At 34.5% G+C, this 25,948-nt stretch overlaps 2 pseudogenes; one reads left to right on the top strand and one right to left on the bottom strand.

The window, feature by feature from the left end:
- LOC149547249 (G-type lectin S-receptor-like serine/threonine-protein kinase SD2-5) overlaps positions 1-15,455 on the bottom strand; it is a 35,657-nt pseudogene extending 20,202 nt beyond the window's left edge.
- Positions 1-25,948, top strand: part of LOC149547248 (G-type lectin S-receptor-like serine/threonine-protein kinase SD2-5) — a 113,095-nt pseudogene that overhangs the window by 51,264 nt on the left and 35,883 nt on the right.

Here is a 25,948-nt window from a genome sequence, read left to right as displayed (position 1 = left end):
CTTGGAACTCATCTATCCAATGGTCAATCATCCATATAATGGTCACTCCTTTGGTATTAGGTACTTGGTTTGGCATTTAAAACACTCCCTTCAGCCTCTAGACACTCCCTTTGACCTTCATACATGTGGATGCCTTAGTCAGATGGATGCCTCAATCACATAGATGTTTTAGCCTCCGGTAAAGTAGATGCCTCCAGTCTCTCTATCCCCACACATTGTACTCAACATACTCACAAATATCTCCATGCTCATACTCATGTACTCATACTCATACTCATTGAGTATGACTAGTCAAATTAGTTGATGTAATTGTATGGTGCCTCGACATAAGGTGGTCTCTAATTACACTGTACGGTGCCTCAACATACAATGGTCACATTTCACCATACCGTGAACAATCACCATACGTGCTCATCACTCCCAAGATAGGAATGGGATGTAAATAGTATAATTCATCTATTATTTTAGATGTATAATTAGGAAAAATAAGCATGCACGATAAGAAATACACCTACTTAAGAAAAGAAAATAGATACACTAGCATATGAACTTGATCAAACACTGGAGAGAACACCATAGGATACTCTAATAAATTAAAGGAGAAAGGATATTCAAGTATTTTTCATGTATTTGATTATGTAAAACCATTCCAACATTCAAAATAAGCTTAAGGATACAAATGATATAGTGTACACCTCTAAATGAAAAACTATGGACAATTTTCGATAAAAGTTATAACCTATATGAATTTTCAAGTATTTATTAATATGTTGATTTAAATTTTAATCTCTAACACTCCTTATAATGAAAATCCTAGTATTTTTAAGGAAAATTTTCTAGCCATTTTAGAACAACATGAATGATCTCTTTCTATCACAATCTATCAACATGCCAAAAAGCTAGGCATAGTTTCATTGTTATCTTATGAAATGAGGAGATCTCTTTTTTTCTATTAGTTGTGAGTGGCATACCTTACAGATTTTGATGATAATGTTCTCATTATGGGTGATTTTGGCTTAGGATCATGATTGTGTTGTTGACATGTTAGATACTTCGACACCTTCCTGAAAGGTCATTGGTCTTGCATACATTATGATGTGACATATTTCTTGCATATTGTATTAGAAGCCACAATTCTAATTTGATGGCCATAAAAAATTTATGATCTCATGATCATTTTATTTTTTGTCAATTATGAAATACTGAAATATAAGAAAAAATACATTTTCTCTTTACATCTTGTAAAATTATAGGTTCTCATTAAAATGAATCAAATTTTTAATTTTATAGCCTAAACGACCCCTTTAACATTTATCTCAATAATAAAAGAATTTATTAATATTTATTATTATTGATATATATGTTATCTTAAATAAATATCATGTTGAATGAGATAATATATATCGTATTAAAGATATTTTATAGATTTGTATGGAATATTGTTTCATATCTAATGAGGAGATGCATTGTCTTATGGGATGCTCTTTATCTATTTTTCAAGATTATGTACATAAAGTGGACTAAACTATTTGAAGTAAATGGTTTTTAATATTCTGTGATCTTCAAATTTATTATTAAATAAAGTTCACAAAGGATATTACATGTAAATGTTATTCAAATATATTTCACATTTTTCTTTTCTATATATTAGAGTAATTATATCTCAAAAAATACAAAAATAATATATAATTGATTGATTTTCATTCAACACACAACCATCCCAAATTTTTAATGAAATATATTTTAAAGCTGAAATGCTTCTTCTCCTAGAATTACTTTAACTAGATTGTTAAGATAATTCGATAGTTTGACATAAAGAAAATAGGACATTGGTGTCATTAAATATGGAAATTGGTTGATTGATCCATCCATGGTATCATGATGATTAGGATGAGATCCTAGAGCAACGATACTTGCATATTCCTAAGTAAATTTAATGAAAATGGGTTTTAGAGGCTTTCAATAAGATGCAATTGGCAGGTATCAAGCCAAATACAATGTGGAAACTTTGTAAGTGTTGATCAGACATCCTGTGATCATATGTAATATCAGATTTTAAAATATTTCTTATACTTTTCTCTACAGTGTTCCCTTATAGATCCAAGGTCAAAAGAGTAGATGACACACATAAAAATTTAGTAGGGATCCTCATGGATACCATATGAGCAGGAATTTTGGAACAAATATATATATATATATATATGCAAAGGTGAAGAAACCGAAAATGCAAATTGAATGTTAGCAAAAGCTATAAGAAATGTGTCTTGATGTGATATAATGTGTCTAATAATACATTCATATATCTTAGGACCCCCTACTACCCCTTAATACCCCTTGTGACCAAAAAGATATATTATTGGGTATCATAAATAGTTGTAAGGAGTCATAAGGTCTCTTATTACACATTAATGTGTCCAAGGAGCCTTTAAGAGACCTTAGAATTCCTTACCACATCCAAATGTATGGTAAGGGGTCACGATGAGTCTTATAACACATCAATGTGTCTAACAACTCAATCTGACACGTGATGACAGCTTGGACCCCTTATCACACCTTCAAATCCCTTACCATGCACAAATCTATGATAAGGGGTCATATGGGGTCTTACCCATGTGTGTTGTGACCCCTTGTTACACCTTACAACCCTTAAGATGTATTCTTATAGATCCTAAAGTCTCAAAGGTGGTCATAAGTGTTCTTAGGACTCATTTATGTGTCTAATAACCCATTACCATATAACTTATGGGTCATAAGGATTGATATGATTTCCTATTAAATATTAATGTTTTTGGAGACTCTTTATGACCACATATGACCCATTACAAACTGTTAGGCCCCATAAGATGTATTCTTAGGCATCCTAAAGTGTCCTAGGGGATGTAATGGGTCTTAGGACACATTAATTTATCCTAAGACACATTGTGAACCCTTAGGACCCCTTACCATGTACAAATGTATCATAAGTTATCATAAGGTGTCCTAAGACCACTCACCATACATCTAATGGTCTATAAGGATTGTTTATGTATCTTAGAACACATTAATATTTTTGAGGAACCCTTAAGACATCTTGTGGCACCTTACAAAGCATTAGGACCTTTAAGATGTATTCTCTAGGACCCTTAAGTGTCCTAAGGGGTCATAATAGGTCTTAGGACACATTAATATGTCCTATAACCCCTTAACATATATCTTAGGGGTTCTAGGAGTTGTTAAGTGGTAGTAGGATATAGTGATATGTTTAAGGACCTGTTAAGATCCCTTATAACACCTTAGGGACCTCTAGAACCCCTGTGATGTATTAATATCTAGATCCTAAAGGGTGTTAGTGGGGCATAAGAGGTCTTAGGATACAATAATGTTTTTTAGGCCCCCCTATAGCATCTTGAGGGTTGCAAGGGTTGTTAAAGGGTCCTAGGACACATTCATATGTATAATGACCCCTTAAGACTTGTTACAACCCCTTAGGTCCTTTAAGGACCTTTAAGATGCATTATTAGGGGACCTAAATGGTCCTAAGTGGTATTTGGATAAATTCCTAGAACCCTTTCTGAGCCCTTGGGATCACTTACAATGCATAAATGTATGGTATACAGTTGGAATTTATCTTAAAACCCCTTACTATACATAATAATGGATGTAAGGATTCTTAAGGGGTTTTAGAACATATTAGTGAACACATTTCTTAGGTTACCTATTCTTTTTATCTATTAAGTATCAAAACATATTTTGGAGTGCAACCTTCCAATACTGGAAAAAAAAACAAAAAAAATTTGTGTTCACCTATAACACAATATAACTAGATATTTATATAATGTTATAAATTAGATTTCATCACAAATTGAAAGGATTTAGAATATCAAAGTATCTTAAATTGATTTTTCTTATTAGTTTGAATATATTCACTTCCAAAATAACTGATAAGAAACCTATTACTCAATATGGTTCTTTATAAGATATAAGACAATGCTTAAGAGTAATTTAGAAGATATGTCATAGTAAAAATATATCATTTCCATTCATCCCATTTAACAAGACATTTATGTACGATTTTATATTATAATTTTATAAGTGTCTAGGTTGTTGAAGGAGGTTAATACAAAAAAATTAAAATGAATTCTAGTTCCGATTAAATAGTCTAGTATTATATTACATGCCCAATCCATGCACGTTGACAGTAAGAGGAAGGAGGGTTCTATCAATGGAAAGAGAATGGAAGGTCTACTCAACAATTTTAGTGTACTTGGATTATTATTAGTAGATTCTTTGTAGATGTAATTTATAAATTAGATTCATATATATACAATAAAATAAACAATTCTTGTTTTTATTCGTAATCTCTCTTATTTATTAGGCAAGAACCTACAACACAATGGTAAATTGTGAGCTTGTTATTTGGGAGGTCCTAGGTTTGAGTCTACTCAAGATTAACAAATAATAATGATTATTCTTGTTTTCATCCTCTTATTTATAAAAATAAACAAATAAATAATATGTCTTAGTTATATTGAATGATAATCTCTTATTTTATGAAATTTTAAAAGGTTGATTTTTTTTAAATTTTAAATTTTTTAATTCAAAAGGATTTTTCTATGAAATACAATCATATGAATCAAATTGTATGCCCTATATATAGAAAGAACTTCTTAACTATTTTTTTAATTTAAAATAGGAAAAGAGAATATAGTATGACATGAAAATTACGAACACAAAATTAGGTATCAAAAAACTTCCGCCTCAACAAAATCAAAGACTTATATGATAAGTTAATTACATAATTTGGGATTTTTAAATGTTTCATGAATACTTAATAGTTGATTAGGATATGAAAACTTAATTGTCTCTAGATTTCGTTGTGTATAATTCTTGAATCAATAGTTTAAATCTTACTTTGTGATCTATCATCAAAGATGAAATAACATAAGGAGGATTCAATTGTGTATTATTTTTTATAGTAATATTTCATATCACACTTTGTCGTACATCATCACAATGAAATAGAACACGTGCAGATTTTTTTTGTTTTGCTGATTTTCTCATTTAGCTTGAAGATAGATCATAGCACATAATATTAAACATTAATATAAAAAATTATATAAAGTTGAATCTAGAAACAAAAACAATCATTAAAATTTATGTTTGATTGTAAATCAACTAATATTTGTATTAATATGAATATTTCCATTATTATACTAATCATTATGGTAATCAGTTTTAATGTTATTTTGTTATTGTAAAATATTTGCAACAACCAAATGAGCTAGTATGCATGCTTGTTTTCCCACTCAAAGTTTATTTTATGTTATACATGGCTAAAGATTTTCATTGTGGTCCTACACATTATGCATTGAAATCATGACATCCTAAATAATTTTAATATATTGTCAACGACCTGCTTACTGTATCCATTCTGAAACACATTGAAGTAACCCATTTCAGCTTATCACCTTTCTGCGTATGGTTTTTTCTGAAAGAAGTCTTCATGCATTAAATGATTTGGTCTAGGATAAAATTAAATCCAATTAAATAATTTGTTCTTGTATTGGTCAATCAGATGCCGGAAGTTGCTTACGGTTATCTTTCATATTGTTGATGTATAGCCCAACCAATAGGTGTATATCTCTTAAGATAGCACATCCCATTATTCCATATTATGCCTCCAAGTTTATATTGGAATTTTTTTGTAATGGACATAAGTTGCCATGTGTATAAACCTAAATTATTGTCTACATCCTATGGCTTGGGATCAAAGCGGATTGACTATGCAAATTTTATGAAATAAGTATATAATCACAAACACGTTTACAAAATTTATTTGGACCCTATCTACTCATAGTGTTGATCATTAATTTTCCAATAAAGACAACTAGTGATGCAATAAAGGTGTGGTTTGCTAAGCCATTATTAACAGAGGTAACACAATATCGATTCTTGCAGATGTTTAACAATAAAGAAAAAAATGGCTTCCCATTATAGATAAGATAAGATAAGATAAATTTATTAATGTCTAATGGGAGACCAAGAAGGGTCTATAGGACTAAATACTTACAGAACAAAAAACAAAGAACCAACACACCACCAAACAGTGGTCATAAATTAAACTTCAGTTCTCTATGTACAAGCCCTATGCTATCTTTAGATAAGTGTCATCATTGAAAAAATAAAGCTAAAGCTTTAATTCTACAGTTGTCATTTATTGAGGAAAGAAATAGTTTATTTGACTTTGAATAGTTACATCGATATGAGTAATTTTTCCTCATTTTTTTATAGAAATTTTAATTATTTCCTCTAGTCATGTACGACCAAACTACATAGCTTGTATATGTAAGAGAATAATTGTTTTATTTGTCTACTGAGATCTATTTATTCCTAATGATCATTTTTAAGCCGCCCTCTAGAATTTTTAAGGTGGAAAGATAGCTATTCACATATTTTCAATGATGAGAGCACCAGTCTTCTTTCCATATATTGATAAAACTTAAATTAAATTATAAATATTTCACAATAACAAATATCCTAATAATTATGAATTATTTTTATTAATAAACTTGCACAATTTATCTTATACATAATCTTTTAATAAATTTTAGAATTGTCAAATATGTAAACAATAATTGATACTCTTCACTAAAATGTAACTTTTTCTGAAGCACAGCTTAAACCAACATTTATTGGACCACAGTATTCAAGAAATGACTTGGTACATGGTATATCAAGATCCTAAAAATGAGAGTCAGTAGTTCATAACATTTGTTATTCAAAAAAAAGAAGAAAAATATTAGATACTCCATTAATTTTTACTGGCTCAACCCTCAACACAAACTATTAGCAAAATGATTACACTGTTGCTCGTCTAAAGATGAAAAAGTAAAGTCAGAATGTCAGAAGTCAGAACATGGATAATAGGAGCGAATCTCATAATAATTTATCTTATTGCAGGCAGCCTCTAGTCTCTAGTCATGTTAAGTCAGCTTTTTTCACCTAGTCTCTTTGTTTTTTAATGGAGGTTAGTTTTTTTCACATAGTCTCTTTGGTTAAGAACCAATGACTGTGGGGTTAGTTTTCTTCACCTAGTCTCTTTGGTTAAGAACCAATGATTGTGGGGTATCCATTCTGCCAAATTCACATGTGGCTTGATCCTGGCCTCATGTATCCATTCTGCCAAATTCATATGGAGCATGATCCCAGCCTCATTCCTTTTTAGGTGTCGAGGGGTCTTGCACTTAGCAAGACTTGATCCCTGGTGGGCTCTTTGTGAGCCTTTCAACTTCACCAATAGACCAAGGGCCCTTTGATCATGTTAACATTTTCAAATAGACTTATTTCACTTTTTATAACAGTTAATGGATTACATAGAAGACCTATTCAAACATTTTGTAAAAAAAAAGAGATCATGGGTGGGGGGGTGAGGGAGGGTTTTCTTAGGAAAATCTCTAGAAACAAATCAAATTATCTAGGTCCAGACAATATGGAAGGCTAGGGTGACTATTAAAAAGAAACTGTCAAGCCTGATAACGCAGATGGAACGTCATCAAAAGTGTATTAATCCCTGCAAAGCCTTCACCACAATCGACATCATTGGTCTTCTCGTAAAATTGTCTTGTACACATCACATCCCCACTTTTAACAATTTTACTACCTCTTTTTATGCCCATTTCCTCATCTTCAAGTCCTAGCAATACCAAATCTATTAACCTCCCTCCTTCTTTCTTAACTTGTAACAGCGAAAAGAAGCCTTCGTCTGAAAGCTCTCTGCTTCATTTTCCACTGATAGTTTCTACCAAAACGACTCCAAAGCTAAATATATCTGCCTTCTCCATGAAATGAATGTTCAACAACTCAGGTGCCATATAACCTGGTCTCCCTCTCATCATGGTTACCACTTCACTTTGTGCGAAAAATCAACTATTGCAGTCGCTGATTATTAATCTCCTATCGTAAATGATTATTAAACTGCTGAAAACAAATTTCCAGCTAATATTGAAAAATAACACAACTGCAACTTCACTTATATAATATGAAAAGAAATAAACAACACAATGAACACAATATTTTCAAACAAATTGTCCCTAAAAAAATCCCTAAGGGAAAACCAATTCTACAGATGAGGAATTATATTAAACTTCAGCAAATCAAGAGATACAAAATTCCTTACCTCTCATTGGTAAAACTCTGACAACCTCTTAATTTCTCTCGCTAATATTCCCCACTGCTATCCCCACACTAACACTGCACCCTTGCTAACACTGCAAGATTGTTTGCTAACACTGCAAACGTTTCTTGAAAAATTCATCTCCAAATGATCCAATGACCCCTTTTTATACTACTCCTATTGGTAAACCAACAATCGAGATTAAATCAAACCAACAGCTGAGATTAAGAAAACTCGACAGCCAATAATAGAATTGGTTGCAAGGTGTCCAAAAGGGAATCACTAAAAGTAGTAAATAATTATCCTTGCAACAACCATTTACTAATTCTCGGCAAGTGGAAAAATAGCTGTCCAAACTACCCATAACTAATGCTGCTATACATAGATAAGGACGAACAGCTATCCAAGCTACCCATAAATACTACTGCTATTTTTAGGTCAGAAATAACAGCTATCCAACTAACAATAATTAATACTCCCTCTTAGCGAGGAAGCTGTTCTACATGACACCTAACTTATCTCTAAAGAAGATAAATTTTGCCTTCCTCAATGCCTTAGTCAGAATGTCTGCTACCTGCTCATCTGTAGGTATGTATTGTAGTCGAACAACTACCCTTTGTACACAATCTCTGATGAAGTGATATCTGATATCTATATGTTTAGACCTATCATGAAACATTGAATTCTCAGACAACTTGATGCAACTCTGATTGTTACAATGTATCACAGTAGTCTCCACCTTTTGACCAAACAAGGCTACTAACAACTTCTAAAGCCATATAGCTTTGCATGTTGCCATGCTAGCTACTATGTATTCTACTTTTGTTGAACTTAGAGCCACAGACTTATGCTTCCTGCTGAACCAAGATACAACTCCTAATCCCAAGCTGAAACAACACCCTGAAGTACTCCTTTTGTCTATTGTACTTCCTACCCAATCTGCATTAGTATAGCCTATCAACTTGATACCTTCACCTCGAACATATCTGATCCCATACTTGATTGTACCACGCAAGTAACGTAGCAAATTCTTAGCCACTATCCAATGCATTCTCTTTGGTTCAACCATGAACTGACTAAGAGAGTTAACTGCAAATGCTATATCTGGTCTAGTGTTGACCAAATACATAAGCGAACCAATCAACTGTCTATATAAAGTGGGATCTACATCTTTCTCCTTAGTTGTATCTACCTTCCTCCAATTCGTGATCATGGGTGTAGACATGGCTTTGCAATTCTCCATCCCAAATTTCTTCAAGATTTTAATGCAATATTTCCCTTGACCAAGAAAAATCTCCCCATCTGTCTGCCACACTTCTATGTCTAAAAAGTAGTGCATAAGTCCTAAATCCTTCATCTCGAACTCTTCTACAAGGTTCCTCTTGCAATCCACTATGAGCCCTAGTGAACCTGTAAGAAATAGGTCATCCACATAAAGAACAAGAATGAGAATCTCACCCCCAACCATCAAGTAGTAGAGGTTAGCATCTAGTTCACTCTTCACAAAGCCCATTTTTTGCAAGTATGTATCAATGCGCTCATACCACGCTCTAGGAGCCTACTTGAGTCCGTACAATGCTTTCTTCTATCTACACACATGGGTCTCTTTGTTGTGTGCTACAAAGCCTTTTGGTTGTTCTATGTATACCTCCTCCTTCAACTCACCATTAAGGAATGCTTTCTTGACATCCATTTGATGGATCTGCCATCCCATCTGTGTTGCAAGTGAGATTACATCTCGTATAGAAGTATACCTGGAAACAAGAGCAAATGTCTCCTCATAGTTTATTCCCTCCTTCTGAGAGAACCCCTTTGCCACGAACCTCACCTTGTATTTCTCGATGCTACCATCTGCACCGTGCTTTATCTTATAGATCTAGCATGATCCAACTATAGCCCTATCTGTTGGTCTAGGTACTACCTCCCAGACATCATTCTGCATTATTGAAGAATATTCCTCAACCATAGCATCTCGCCATACCCTGATGTTCTGCAGTTTCCTGATAGCTAGAAGGCTCACTATCTACCAACTGACTAACTAATGTCACATAGTCATTGAACTTGGCTGGTTGTCTTTGCTGTCTAGTACTCTTCCTAGGAGCTCCCACAAACTCCTGAGTATCCCTTTGTGTATCTGGAACCACATGGTTCCTGCTGCCAACTGTAGAGATTGAAATGTCAACCTCTAAGTCTTCTAGATGCATTTCCTATTGCACTTGTTGCTCCATACTCTGTGAATCTTCACTAACTGAGTCTACACTCGTACTGGTAACTATACTTGAGCTTTGTTGCCCTTGATTTGGTCTTGGAGCTTCTATTGGCTGCTCACTCTGATCATCTATTGGCAAATCTCTGGATCTTCTGAATGCCTTGTCCTCCATGAACTTGACATCCCATCTGACAATAATTATTGTAGTCCCCAGAATGAAAATCCTGTATGCCTTTGAGGTCTCACTGTACCCAACAAAGTACCCCCTCTCCGTAGTTTGGTCTAACTTTGTACATGTATCTCCAGGAATATGGCAATATGCCAAACTCCCAAATATCCTGAAGTGACTAACATATGGCTTTTTCCCTGTGAAATCGTCCTCTTGTGTCATCTTCCCTAGCACCTTGTGTGGAACTCTATTTTGAATGTAGACTGTTGTATTACACGCCTTTTCCCATAAGTAACGAGGCATGTCCTGGTCATGTAGCATAGCTCTTGCTACCTCTGATATAGAATGGTTCTTCCTCTCAGCAACTCCATTTGGCTATGGATTGTAAGGAATAGTCCATTCTCTCTTGATTCCTTCTCTAGTGTAGAACTCCTGGAAGACATTTCCTTTGTACTCGCCTCGATTGTCTGACCGAAGAACCTTTATCTTCTTTCCTGTCTAGTTCTCCACAAGAGCCTTGAACTCTTAGAATCGACTGAAAACCTCATCCTTAGTCTTCAAGAAGTATATCCAGGTCTTTCTAGAGAAATCATCAATAAAAGTAATATAGTACTCATATCCTTTGAGAGATTTCATTGACATTGGTCCAAAAACATCTGAATGTACTAGATCAAGAACACCCTTAGATCTGGTGTCACTCCTTGGAAAAGATGCTTTCACAAACTTCCCCAACACACATCCCTTACATACATCATCATGCTCTATGCTCACCTCTGGAACACCTATATCAGTCTCACGAAGCAATCTAAGTGCTCCATGATGAATATGGCCCATCCTCCTATGCCATAGCTCTCCAAGATCTCTAGGATTACTATTGCTCATAAGTGCCTTTGGAGTATCAAATTGCAATCTATAAAGACGACCACTCCTAACTCCAATAGTTATGGGTGATTTCCAATCCTTATGCTTAATCAACACATTTGTTCCTCTAAAGAGTACATTATACCCCCTATCCTGAAGAACAGATACAAAAATCAAATTCATACCTAAGCCTGGCACATATAACACATCATGAAGTGGAATTATCTTTCCATTCACCCTCTAAAACAAAATACTCCCTTTCTCAATAGGGTTGAGTTTGGACAAGTTTCTCATAGAAATCTGGATGTTGGTGTCCTCCTCCTTGTAACTGGAGAAGTACTCTCTAATTCCTGTCATATGAAATGATGCCCCACTATCTATATACCAAACACACTATGAGGTTGAGCTAACCATACAAGCTATGAGTGCAAACTCATCTTCCATTCTACTGGAGAGTTCTTCCACACTTGCTGAAGCTGCCACCTGCTTCTTACCCTTCTTCCTCTCTGGGCAATCACTGACATAGTGGCCAAACTCATGACATCCAAAGCACTTGACCTTAGAAAGGTCCTTCTTCTTCTTTTCACTTTGTGAATTTGATCCTTTGCTAGATCCCTTCTTTGCTTTCCCTTTACCCGCTAGGGCAACGTTCTCTTGTTCCACCTCATTTTTCTTGACTCTTGTTGGCCCCATTGACAAGACATAGTCTAAACTCCTCCTGAGTGAAATCAGTCCATAGTCGATCCCAACTTGGTAAAGTATCTCATCCACTAATAACTTGAATAAAGACACTCCATTGTTTAGTAAACCCACTTAGGGCTATTCTCACTAGCTCGTCATCACTAGGGCTATCTCCAACAGCTGCTAACTCATCCTTGACAAGTCTAAGCTTGGTGAGGTAACTTGTGACGTCTTCTCCCTGATTCATTTGGGTATTTTTTAGCTTCTCTCTAAGAATCAACTTCCTCTTGGTGGTAGCGTTCTGGTATAGATTCAGAATGGTGTCCCACATCTTCTTCACCGTATCTAGCTCTACGATATGTGGAACAATATGATCCTTAACACCATCAAGGATAATCCTCCTAGCTTTGGCATCGTCCTTCCTATATGCTGCAAGCTGTGTTGCATCCGTTGGTACAGGTACAACACTAGTAGCATAATCCTTGATACCATTCTCTTCCAACAATAAAGAAATTATGGCCTTCCAGACACCAAAATTTGAGGCACCATCCAATCTATCCTGATCTCTCAAACCAACTGAAGCCATCTCAAGGGTTTAAAGTAATAATAAATCTAAAAAGATCAAAATTTTTTTCCTAGGGCAAAACTCTTCTACCTTAACAATGCTCTGATACCATGTGAAAAATCAACTATTGCAGTCATTGATTATTAATCTCCTATCATAAATGATTATTAAACTACTAAAAACAAATTTTCAGCTAATATTGAAAAATAACACAACTGCAACTTCACTTATATAATATGGAAAGAAATAAACAACACAATGAACACAATATTTTCGGACAAATTGTCTCTGGAAAAACCCCTAAGGGAAAATCAGTTCTACAGATGAGGAATTATATTAAACTTCAGCAAATCAAGAGATACAAAATTCCTTGCCTCTCACTGGCAGAACTCTGACAATCTCTTAATTTCTTCTGCTGATATTCCTCACTGCTATCCCCATGCTAACACTGCGCCCTTGCTAACACTGCAAGATTGTTTGCTAACACTACAAATGTTTCTCCAAAACTTCATCTCCAAATGACCCAATGACCCCTTTTTATACTACTCCTATTGGTAAACCAACGACCGAGATTAAATCAAACCAACAGCTGAGATTAAGACAACTCGACAGCCAATAATAGAATTGGTTGCAAGGTGTACAAAAGGGAATCACTAAAATTAGTAAATAATTATCCTTGCAGCAACCATTTACTAATTCTCGGCAAGTGGACAAACAACTATCCAAACTACCCATAACTAATGCTGCTATACATAGATAAGGACGAACAGCTGTCCAAGCTACCCATAAATACTACTGCTATTTCTGGGTTAGAAATAACAGCTGTCCAACTAACAATAATTAACACTTTGCTCTCCATTAATCGGCTTTACCAAGCCAAAATATGACACCTGCGTATTCAAATTTTGGTCTAGGAGAATATTTTGAGGCTTGATATCAAAATGAATTATACATTCTTTAGTCTTACCAAATTAAGATGATCAATTTTCCCTTGCGTTCCCACTTCTATCCTGAACCCCTTTTCTCTATGTCCTCTTTCAAGGCACTTCACTGCTATCTTTGAGCCGTCTGACAGATCACCCTCATAAACTAAACCAAATCCTCCACCGCCCAAATGAATGCTAGAGCCATTTGTAGCGTCCTGCAATTCTTGAATAGAGAACCGCAACAGCAAGCAGGCCGGCCAATCAACATGATCATCATCATCATCCTCTTCTTTCTACTCTAGTACTCTATTTCGAGGCTTGTTTAGCCATGCTGACAATAAGATAAACAGAGCTATTGCTCCACCCTACCCGTGGCTATACAGCCATGAAAATGCACTTTCGTGGCTATACAGCCACGAAAATGCACTTTCTTTACATTACTTTTTCTAACTTTTTAAAAAATTGACTAAGTCCTCTCCTTCGTATGGAAGTGCATTTTCGTGGCTGTATAGACATTGCCCTCCACCCACAGAAGTACATATGATGACAATAACCCATGAGCGCTTAATGCGCTTGGACATAGACCTAGGTCAAAATTTAATGTAAGCAGTGGAGTTGTAAAATCTATCGGTTGGGCTGTTACTTTTCATAGAATATATATTGAGCTTAAGATAGCAATAACCACTAGAAAAATTGGCCCCGTACCTGAAAAATGTAGCTTTGCAAGAGCAGTTTTTGTGGCAAAGTGTTTAGCATTCATCTCTTGACACCAACCCTAGCTCTGAAGAGTTGTTGTAAGTATAAGTAAAATAAGAAACGTGCTCTAGTTCCAAAAAGTGATGAGCTCGGCGCATACTGTTCTGAGAGCACAACAGAAGAATGCGCTGAACGCATTCGAAACTGAGTTCTGTGACATCAGTCAGCTTGAAAGCATTGCCTTCCGTTGGCAAGCTGCACTTACCATTCGTACGAATGCCATAGTCTCCGCATGTTCTTGGATAATCGCACTTAGCCACTATTCTCGTGAACGATGGTAGATAGTTAGGGGAAGATCTTCTTGCTATTTGGAGAATGGAGTAGACCCTTAAATGTCCCTCTGAATCTAATTTAAAGAAAAGAGATCCTTTCGGTGCTAGTATAACTATTGATGGCGAGAGGAGTCCTTGAGAATATATGTTCACAAACTCGTTCTCGAACTGGATATAAGAAAAATGCACACCTTAAGGTGTGTCGGGAAACCTAAAATATATTTTAGCCGGTGGAGGCGCTGTAAACATTCCAAAGCTCTCATGAAGAAAGGTACAATAGAAAAGGCCCTTGCTCGTGTTCTTTGTAGCAGTGTTTGCAATTGGCTTCTGTCCCACCTTACACTGTTATACATTTTAATTTTGGTAGTTGTTAAATAGTAGTTGAACTGCTATATGACTACCTTATTTATATAATGAATCTTGATGAATAGAAACAGTAAAGTTTCTATAATATTTACATTATTTTCTATTACATCAGATTTCTAAGCCTAATATAAACTTCTAACCTCGCAGTAGGGTACCAGTGTGATAATAAAAAAGCTGCCGAATGATCCCACCAGAGGTGTTATATAGAACAAGGTTCCTTGTTTCTTGCATCTCCATCCTTTGAAAAGCTTAGGTTGTTGTGTTTGTAGACCACACAAGTGTGCCATCTCATGAGGTCCTTAACAGAAGTTACCCTTTGGAGGTGAGTGTTAGGGCTGCATTTTCTTGCACCATGTGGTCTCTTTTTGAATGCACAACCATTTGCATATCGGACACCCTACCATAAGTGTCTTGGACAACTAAGAACATTGCAAAGTGATAGTCCGTGTCACAAGGACTGTCATAGTAGAAGAATCCACAACCATACTACAGATTCATATCATTGTATGAGACATTGCTGCTAAGAAGGATCGGTTGGACAAGTGGATCTTCGTAAATTGTGAGAGAAATATAGATTAAAATCAACTCACAACTTAACCCTTAACCTAAAAAAAAATTTATCCAGCACTTAAAAGTTGCTCGGCACATGAAGGTGCCGAGTGCCAGTTTTACTCAGCACTTGAAGGTGCCGAGTGGCAGGTTGCTCGGCACTTAAGAAAAGTGCTCAGCACATGAAGGTGCCGAGTGACAGGCAATAGGTGCCGAGTGAACTCGGCACAAAGAGGAGAGCTTGACAAGGGAAGGTGCTGAGTGAGCTTGGCAAGGGAAGGTACTGAGTGAGCTCGGCTTGCATTGTGGAGAAATAGGGACCAAGCCGAGCGACCAGATATCATGTGAAACTTTTCAGGATTAAAACCAGAGAATCAGAACTAAAAATATTCAACAAAGATCTTCTCAAATGAAATGTAGAGAGGAAGAACAATAGTTTCGAGTATGCCAGCTTGCTTAGTATTTAACTTTGATTTTAGAAAAACAATACAAGATCTGGGAGCATTCGGCTTCAACCAGAAAACCCTAAATTTACCCTAAAACTTCAAACGACTTCAATACTTTAAACTTTAAACTTGCAGCTCTAATGGCTACATACAAAAAATACCTAGAGCAATCACTGCTTCACAGGTCGAATCCAATGAACAATAAACATACAGAATGATTAGAGAGAAGATGTGCAACTGCAGGCATGAAATAAACAAATTTCCTTCTCTGCACTCTGATGACTGGATCTCCTGATCTTCTTCCACTGCTCTTCTCTGCAACTTCTAATCTGATCTGCTTGATCTACTCTCCATATCGAATGAATGTTGAAACATTCCTTTTATCATATTTCATTTTCCCTCTCAATGTTCAAATTTCAAACTCTCACCTACCAAAAATGAATGTTTGTCGTCCATAAATGCTTGTGGAGCTAACAAGGTAGATGGGTGTGGGTCTCGAGCACAAATAGCTAGTCTTTGACGTTAATTTCCAACACTCCCCCTTTTTCCTGAGACCCACAAACAAGGATCACTGTTGATCCAAATCAACTACACCAAGACTCTATCTTAGGTGCACAAAAGTTCCAATGCCTAATGGCTTGGTAAAAATATCTACTAGTTGCTACTCTGACTTGCTAAATTCCATCTTGATATCCCCATTCTCCGCCAACTCTTTGATGAAGTGATATTTGATTTCTATATGCTTGCTTCTCCCATGGAAGACTGGATTCTTAGACAATGCAATTAATGAGATGTTGTCACAATAAATTGTGGTTCCATCCTCTTGCCTTTCATTCAAATCTGTCAAGATCCTCCTTAGCCAAATTGCTTAACATGCTGCTGCTATGTATTCAGCCTCTGTTGTAGATTGAGCAACAATAGGTTGCTTCTTGGATGCCCATGAAATTGCACCCGATCCCATATGAAACATGTATCCGGAAGTTCTCTTCCTATCATCTATACTTCCAGCCCAATCACTATCTGTGTAACCCACCAACTTAAAGTCATCATTTGCAGTATACAAGATTCCAAATCCCTTGGTACCTTTCACATACCTTAGGATCCTTTTTCCTTCTTGCCAATGGGAATCCTTTGGTGTTTCCATAAATCTGGAAATCAAACTTACTGCATGCATTTGGTCTGGCCGAGTTGCAGTCAAATATATTAGACTTCCAACCATACTCTTGTATAGTGTTGGATCCACTCTCTTGCTAGAGTCTTTCTTGCTCAACTTTAGACCTATTGCTGTTGGTGTGGGGGCTGCCTTACTATTATGCATGTTAAATCTCTCCAAGATTTGCCCTACATACTTTTCTTGAGAGATGAAGATGCCATCATGCATTTGTTTTACTTCTATCCCTAGAAAGTATTTCAAGAGACCTAGGTCTATCATTTTAAATTCACCTTTCATGGACTCTTTGAATTCACCAATTAGAGCCTTGTCATTACCAGTAAAAATTAAGTCATCTACATACAAGACAACAATCAACACATTACCATTTTCTTCCTTGATGTAGAGAGTGGGCTCACCATTGCTTTTGCTAAAACCATTGCTCATCAAATATGAATCAATCCTACTATACCATGCCCGTGGAGCTTGCTTAAGCCTTCAATGCTTGGTCTTGGGTAGAAGAAGATGTGGATCTATCGATCCTATACTCATGGGTTTGAAGAGAACCCATCAACTCAAAATAGTGAGGTCTTTTGCCTCTTCTATGGTCATGACAAAATGGTCATATTTATGAGGTAAACTCCTCAATATCTTCTCCACTATCCTCTACTCTTGATAGTCTTCTCCATTTGACTTCAGTTGGTTAATCACATTGGAGGTCCTTGAACTGAAGTCTGCAACTGATTCATTTTCCTTCATTTGAAGGCTCTCAAACTCCCTCCTTATGTTCTGTAGCTTTACAGTAAAAACTTTATTAGTCCCCTTGAAGTTCATCTCAAGGATATCTCGTGCTTCCTTTGCATTATTTGCTGCTACAATCTTAGCGAATATAGTCTTTTTCATTGCTGCTTCAATCAAACTTAATGCCTTAGCATCCTTCCTCCTTGACTCTTTCAAATGAGTCTTCTATGCATTTGTGAGAGCAACATACTGAGTTGGATTAGTCACATCATTGAATCCATTAACTACAAAATCCCACAAATCATTTGCAACCATAATGGTCTTCATCTTCTTTGCAAACATATCATAATTCTATCCATTAAATGATGGTGGCTGCTACCAAATCTTTCCTGCATCTCTTGCCATGATAAATATCCCAAGAAAAAACAAATGCCCTAACTCACTTTGGATATGGGGCCTCAAAGCTCTGATACCATGAGAGAAATATAGATTAAAATCAACTCACAAATTAACCCTAAACCTAAAAAAAAAATTATCCGGCACTTAAAAGTTGCTCGGCACATGAAGGTGCCGAGTGCAAATTTTACTCGGCACTTGAAGGTGCCGAGTGGCAGGTTGCTCGACACTTAAGAAAAGTGCTCGGCACATGAAGGTGCCAAGTGATAGGCAACAGGTGCCAAGTGAACTCGGCACAAAGAGGAGAGCTTGGCAAGGGAAGGTGCCGAGTGAGCTCGGCTTGCCCTGTGGAGAAACAGGGACCAAGCCGAGCGACTAGATATCACGTGAAACTTTTCACGATTAAAACCAGAGACTCAGAACTAAAAATATTCAACAAAGATCTTCTCAAATGTAATGTAGAGAGGAAGAACAATAGTTTCAAGTGTGCTAGCTTGCTTAGTATTTAACTTTGATTTAGAAAAAACAATACAAGATCTAGGAGCATTCGGCTTCAACCGAAAAACCCTAAATTTACCCTAAAACTTCAAACGACTTCAATACTTCAAACTTTAAACTTGCAGCTCTAATGGCTGCATACAAAAAATGCCTGGATCAATCACTACTTCATAGGTCAAATCCAATGAACAATAAACATACAGAATGATCAGAGAGAAGACGTGCAACTATAGGCACGAAATAAACAAACTTCCTTCTTTGCACTCTGACGACTAGATCTGCTGATCTTCTTCCACTGCTCTTCTCTGCAACTTCTAATTTGATCTACTTGATCTACTCTCCATATTGAATGAATGTTGAAACATTCCTTTTATCATATTTCATTTTCCCTCTTAACGTTCAAATTTCAAACTCTCACCTACCAAAAATGAATGCTTGCCATCCATAAATGCCTGCGGAGCTGACAAGATAGATGGGTGTGGGGCTCAAGGACAAACAAATCTCCTTTGACGTTAATTTCCAACAAATTGAAGGTGTCAGGAAATCAAGGGACTGGATATTGTTCTTCCAAGTTCTGCCTCCTTAGGCAGTTGTGGAGGAAAGAGCAAGGCTCTCTGCAAACAACAAGCACGATATAAGAAAGAGTGGCAGAAGGATAAAATTTAAAAGAGGAGAAGGCACAAAAACTGTCCGTTCTTATCATTTTTCTATACAGTAGCAATGCCCAAAAATGTAAGAGTGCAGAAAAACAAAATACTCAAACAATATATGTTTTGAATTTAGAGAGCTTTAATGGCAATGTATAGCATTAAATCATAATGCCAAGTTCACGACACCAAATGATATTGAAGTCAATGATGGATGGTTAGAGGTACAGGACAAATAACAAAAAATACCAAACACAATGTGCTGTGACACAATAAAAATATATTGTATTCCATTCACTGTGATTTCAAATGAATACATAGTACCTTGTTATAGGCAAGTGTACAATATTCTAGAGAAATCTAGCATTAGCCAACAAGACAAAATATCTACAAATTTCTAAAAAATACTACAGCTAACTCAAACTTCTAGAAAATACTTTAGCCAACACGACCTAAACCTAAACCTAATAAGCTAGAAATATCTAATGACAGATGATTAATTCTAAGTAGAAATTACTATTTCTAACACTTCCCCTTAATTTCTACTATCCATGTCATGAATATTTATGATTCCCATTGCTTCCATCAAAATCTCAAATTGTTCTTGTGTTAAAGCCTTGGTGAAGATATCTACACGTTGCTCATTTGATCTACAATGTTGTAGATTAATTTCTCTATTATTAACCAACTCTCTAATGAAGTGATATCTTGTGAAACACATGGTCCTTTGAAAGTGCAATAGCCAACTTGTTATCACAATAGATTATAGTAGGTCCATCTTGAGCTTGCATTAAGTCTTTCAAAATCATTTGCATCCATACTGCTTGACATGCTGCTGTTGTTCCCACTACATAATCTACTTCAGCTGATGAGAGAATTACTATAGGTTGCTTCTTTGATGTCCAGGCTACAACACCTATCCCAAGATGAAATGCATATCTAGATGTGCTCCTTCTATCCTCAGTATTCCCTAAAAAATCACTATCTATATATCCAAATAATTTAAAATCATTTGAAGTAGAATAAAAAATGCCATGATTCATAGTTTCTATAATATATCTCAAAATTCTTTTTCCTGCCTACCAATGTGAGTTCTTAAGTGATTCCATGAATTAAGAGATTAAACCCACTTCATACATAATCTCTGGTTTTTTAGTAGTGAGATACATAAAACTACCAACCAATCTTCTAAATATAGTTTAGTCAAAACTTTTCTTAGCATCTCCTCTATTTAGTTTGGTGCCTACTACCACATGTGTAGAAACTAGACTGCAATTTATCAATCTATATCTTTTCAAAATATATTTTGCATATTTACTTTGGAAAATGAAAATTCCTTTATCATTTTGAGTAACTTCAATGCCAAGAAAATATTTCATCGATCCTAGATCTATCATTTCAAAAAAAAAATTCATTGTTAATTCAAAATGTCAATACATAAATTTCTTGTGAAGATGAAATAATCAACATATAAACAAATAATCAAAATCTAACCTTGTTCATTGATCTTGGTATATAATGTAGGTTCACTGGTGCTTCTTTTGAATCCATTCTCCACCATGTATGAATCTATTCTATTGTACCAAGCTCTTGGAGCTTGCTTGAATTCTCTTATTTCATATCTTGGTCATTGCTACACATAGACTTCTCTTGCAAATATCCATTAAAAAATGCTAATTTGACATCCATTTGGTGAACTATCCATCTATTTTGAGCTGCAATAGCTAATACTATTTTGACAATATCAAGTCTTGCTACAGGTGTAAAATGTCCCATTATATTCAACCCCATATTCATGTGAAAATCCCTTAGCAACTAACCTTGCCTTATATTTTTCTACATCTCCACTACATCAGCTTTAAACTTACTTTTGTAAACCCATTTTACACCAACACAATCTTTGTTCTTAGTGAAATCAACTAATTCCCATGTATCATTTCTCTCAATTGATTATATTTCATCATTCATTGCATTAGTCCAATGTTCTTCCTTAATTGCATGTTCAAAATATATAAGATCTTGAGCAAATAAAGAATAATTTGATTGTAAATCTATTTTACTTCCTTGATCATAAATCTCACTCAAGCCTCTAGTTTTCTTACTTGTAATCCTTGATCTCAATTGTGTAAGTATAGGGTTTGAATCATTACTTAGCTATGAATTTGAATATTCTCCATGTTCATCTTCATTTTCTAAGTGATCTCCTCATGGACTTTGTGGTGGAGTTCCTTCTTAGTCACTTGGTTGATCCTCTTGATCTTCATGATCCTTTTTACTTTCTCGCATATGGTATTGTTGTATCACCTATAACTATTTTATCTATATTTCCATCCCAAGATTCATCCTCTTTAAATACAACATCCCTACTGACAAGGACTTTTTGTGTGATAGGATTAAATAACTTACAAGCCTTAGATTGCTCATCATAGCCAACAAAAATGCATTTCTCACTCTTATCATCTAACTTACTTCTAGTTTCTTTAGGAACATGTGCATCTGCAATACAACCAAATACTCTGAGATGAGAAACACAATGAATTTTACCACTCCATGCTTGTTGTGAAACCATGTCCCTCACAATCATTGTTGGACTCCTATTTAAAATATAAATAGCAAAAAAAACTGCCTCAACCCAATACTCATTAGGAAGATTCTTACCTTTCAATATGCTCCTTGCCATCTCCATTATTGTCTATTCTTTCTCTCTACAATGCCATTTTGTTGTGGTGTGTAACTAGTAGTAAATTGCTTTTTGATTCAATGATCTTTGCAATAATCTAAAAAACTCATTTGACTTATACTCTCCTCCTATATTAGATCTCAATACCTTGATAGGTAAACCACTTTGTTTCTCAAAAAAAGCTCCACATTCTTTAAATTTGCCAAAAGTTTCAAATTTGTATCTAAGAAAGTAAACCCACGTCTTTCTACTGAAGTCATCAATAAATGTTAAGAAATAAGTGCTCCCCCCTAATGATGGTGTTTTCATTGGACCATATATATCTGAATGCACAATCTCTAAAGGTACCCTTGCTCTATATGACATCCCTTTTGAAAAACTCTCTCTATGATATTTGGACAAAATACTACTTTTGCATTGACTTAATGATGCTTCAATTGGGAGTAAGCCTTTTGCCATTTCCTTTCTTTACAATAATGATAATCCTTTAAAATTTAGATGTCCATACCTCAAGTGCCATATCCATGCTTGATCTTGACTTGTTGCCTTGAAAATTGATGCAATTTTATCAACCATATTGCTCTTCATCTAAAGTGGAAACATTATTTTATTTGTCATTTCTACCCTTGCAATCACCAAGTTATTAGGAGGCATATCAAATATAGTGCATATATTTTTCTCAAAAATAACTCTATAACCTTTTTGACTAAGTTTCCCCACACTCATAAGATTATGTTTCAAACCAAGTACAAAGTATACATCAGAAATAGATTTCTTACCATGCATCGTTACGACATTTATTGTACCTTTTCCACTTACTTCCATTATATCATTATTTCCCAACTTCACTTCTGATTTAATTGATCTATCCAAGCTTTCAAAATAATCTTTGTTTCATGTGATTTGTAAATTTTCAAATTTTCTTCTAAGTGCTTGCAATTTAACAATCTTTACCTTACATGTATCTTGATATGCAGTCTCAAGAATGTCCCAAGCATGCTTGGCTATAACAACTAGCTTAATTTTTCCAAGAACTAAGTCATGCAAAACTTATCCAATAATTTACTAGGCTTTTTTTTACTCTACTACCTATTTTCATCAAGATTTTTCTTTTGATTAGCATTTAAAGTAGACTCATCTATAGGTTCAACATAACCATTTAAGATTATACCTAATAACTCATAAGAATCAAATATAAAATTCATTCTAAAGGCCCAATCATCATATTTCTTTCCAAAAAACATTGGAATTGAAGCCCCAAAACTCATTGAAGGCATGCCTAATAGAATACATGTAAAACAAATTCATAGATATAACAAACACTAAATAGGGCAATAAAAAACTTACTGATCTCACAATAACTTTCTATCCCCTTTATCTATTGCAGTCCTCCTTATGCACGACCCTTCAAACTTCTCTTCTAAACCTTGCTCTGATACCAATCTGATGGATGGGCAGAGGCACAAGAAAAATAACAAAAAAAACCAAATACAATGTGCTATGGCACAATAAAAATATATTTTATTCTATTCACCATGATTTCAAATGAATACATAGTTCCTTTTTGTAGGCAAGTGTACAATAATCTAGAGAAATCTAGCATTAGCTAACAAGACAAAATCTCTACAATTTTTTGGAAAATACTATAGCCGACTCTAACTTCTAGAAAATACTCCACCCAACACAACCTAAACCTAAAACTAATAATCTAGAAACATCTAATGATGGATGATTAATTCTGAGTAGAAATTACTATTTCTAATAGTCAAATTGTGCTTGGTTAATATTGACTAAGAAATAAAGTAAGATGTGGAAAGTCTTGCTCTACAAAGTCTTCGACAATCATAAGGAAAGGTAGGTGGTACCCAATCAAATAAAATTGCATTTATTTCACTCAACTAAAGACAAGTGCAGATCCATTTTGTATATATTTATTAGGTATAATAAATTATCATGCCCCAAGTGAAGCCATGGTGAACACAGAGTTTAAACATTACATACTACTAGATTCTTAGGTTGATATTTAAGGTTGGCTCATGGTGAAGGGTACATAAGTCACATGGTGATGAAAAGTCTTAATATTATTTTCAATGTTTGTTTCTGTCAAATTTACTGATTTATGTTTTATTAGTAGTTGGCAAGAATCTATCATGGTGGATGAAAAGTTATGACAATCTTCTCAATGTTCATTTAAGTCAAATTTATTGATTTATGTTTCATTGGTCATTGACAAGAATCTATCTCTAATGTAATCAATGGTAGAATGATACATTTCAAACTAGAAATTGCACCTTAGTGTGCAATGGGTATGATGAAGATATTTTGAAGATAAATTAAAAATAAATTTTATCTATTTATGTATACATTTTTATAGTATTTAATAGCTTGAAATCAATTAGAAATTTGCTTAAAACTAGCAATCGCACTTTGGTGTGCAATAGGTATGCCAAATAAGCTTGGAAAATTCAATAGGAGTAAATTTAATAATAAACTTGAGGATAATTTTTTTTACTTCAATTTTAAATCCACCATAAAAAATGTGTTTTATAAATATAGCGACTTTCCCTTTCAAATTCTAAAACATCTACCTTAATCTCTTTGTAAATAGATCAATTTTATGCGCAAGTCAAACACATTCTAAATATACTTTGGAAGCCCAATTTTTTAAAAGTTTAATATATGGTTAACACAAAGAATGATAGTAAAATAAAATGCATAAATTACTAGTCCTAAGTATGTTTCTATAGTAATCAAGTTTTTTTATTTATGCCCTAAATGACTCAGATTTGTTTGACCATCTCTCATTTTCTTAAATAAGTAAAATTTGAATCAAACACTATATTTGACATGGCCTCTTCAATGTAAACACACTAAACACAATTGATATCCTTTGCTCACTCCCAATTACATTACCTAGTATCAAGCCTAGGATTTTTAGTACCTTTCTCCATGAAAGTAATGAAAACCATAACCATCTCATTTCCTGAAATCAGCTTGTTTTCTCCATTTAACTATTGATGATATATATGATTTTTTTGGGAAATTTTATGTAACCAATTGTTAAAAAGTAGTGCTCTATTAATTCTAATTATTATTTCTCTAAAATCAACTTAATATATACCATTGCATATAATAAATACAAAACAATTTTCATAAATACATCAATAAACACAAATTGATATTTTTTCCTTGAATTATTGTTTGAGTTTCTACACATATTCATAAGTATAATGTAGGATAATTTAGAAATATTTTAATTAAAAATGTAAATTTTCCAAAATATATGTTGAATAGATTTTTCTTTTGGAATTAATTGTGAATATAATTTAAAATGTTGATAAAAAATAATCTGAAAGAAACACATATTTAAATGGTCTAATTTACACCATAAGCTAAAAACTATGATAAGACAATATTTTGAATGTTAATAATAATATTAAGAAAGTAGATATCACTTTTTTCCATTACATATCATTGCATGAAATTGAGTTAAATATTTGATGTTTACTAGTGAAGAAAGTGGATGTGTATAAACTATACCAACTTGATGGATGTAAAGTATTATTTCATGGGGTGGGATCATTCAAATTTATTGCTATTATAAGAGAAAAACCAATGAATTCTAGACCATTGATAAAAAAAATTCAATGAGAACATATGTATGTTGTAACAATGCCTCAATCATGTATAGTTATAATCATAGATGTAAAGGACCTTGGGTTTGCCTTAAGAACACTAAGAGTTACTCAAATACCTCCCTCTGCATTCACTTTTTTTTTAATTACTACAACATATTTGTTGATTAAACATCAAACTTCCACCACCTTGTAAAATTCAACAACAACATTGTTGGACTTGTAGGTGAAAGCTAGGTAGAAGTGCAA

The sequence above is a fragment of the Cupressus sempervirens genome, chromosome 7, assembly GCF_028749045.1.
Source record: "Cupressus sempervirens isolate cs-2001-9-10 chromosome 7, ASM2874904v1, whole genome shotgun sequence".
In the NCBI taxonomy this organism is placed as follows: Eukaryota; Viridiplantae; Streptophyta; class Pinopsida; order Cupressales; family Cupressaceae; genus Cupressus; species Cupressus sempervirens.
Note: the sequence above shows the minus strand (reverse complement) of the source record. Positions and strands in the feature narration are given on the sequence as shown.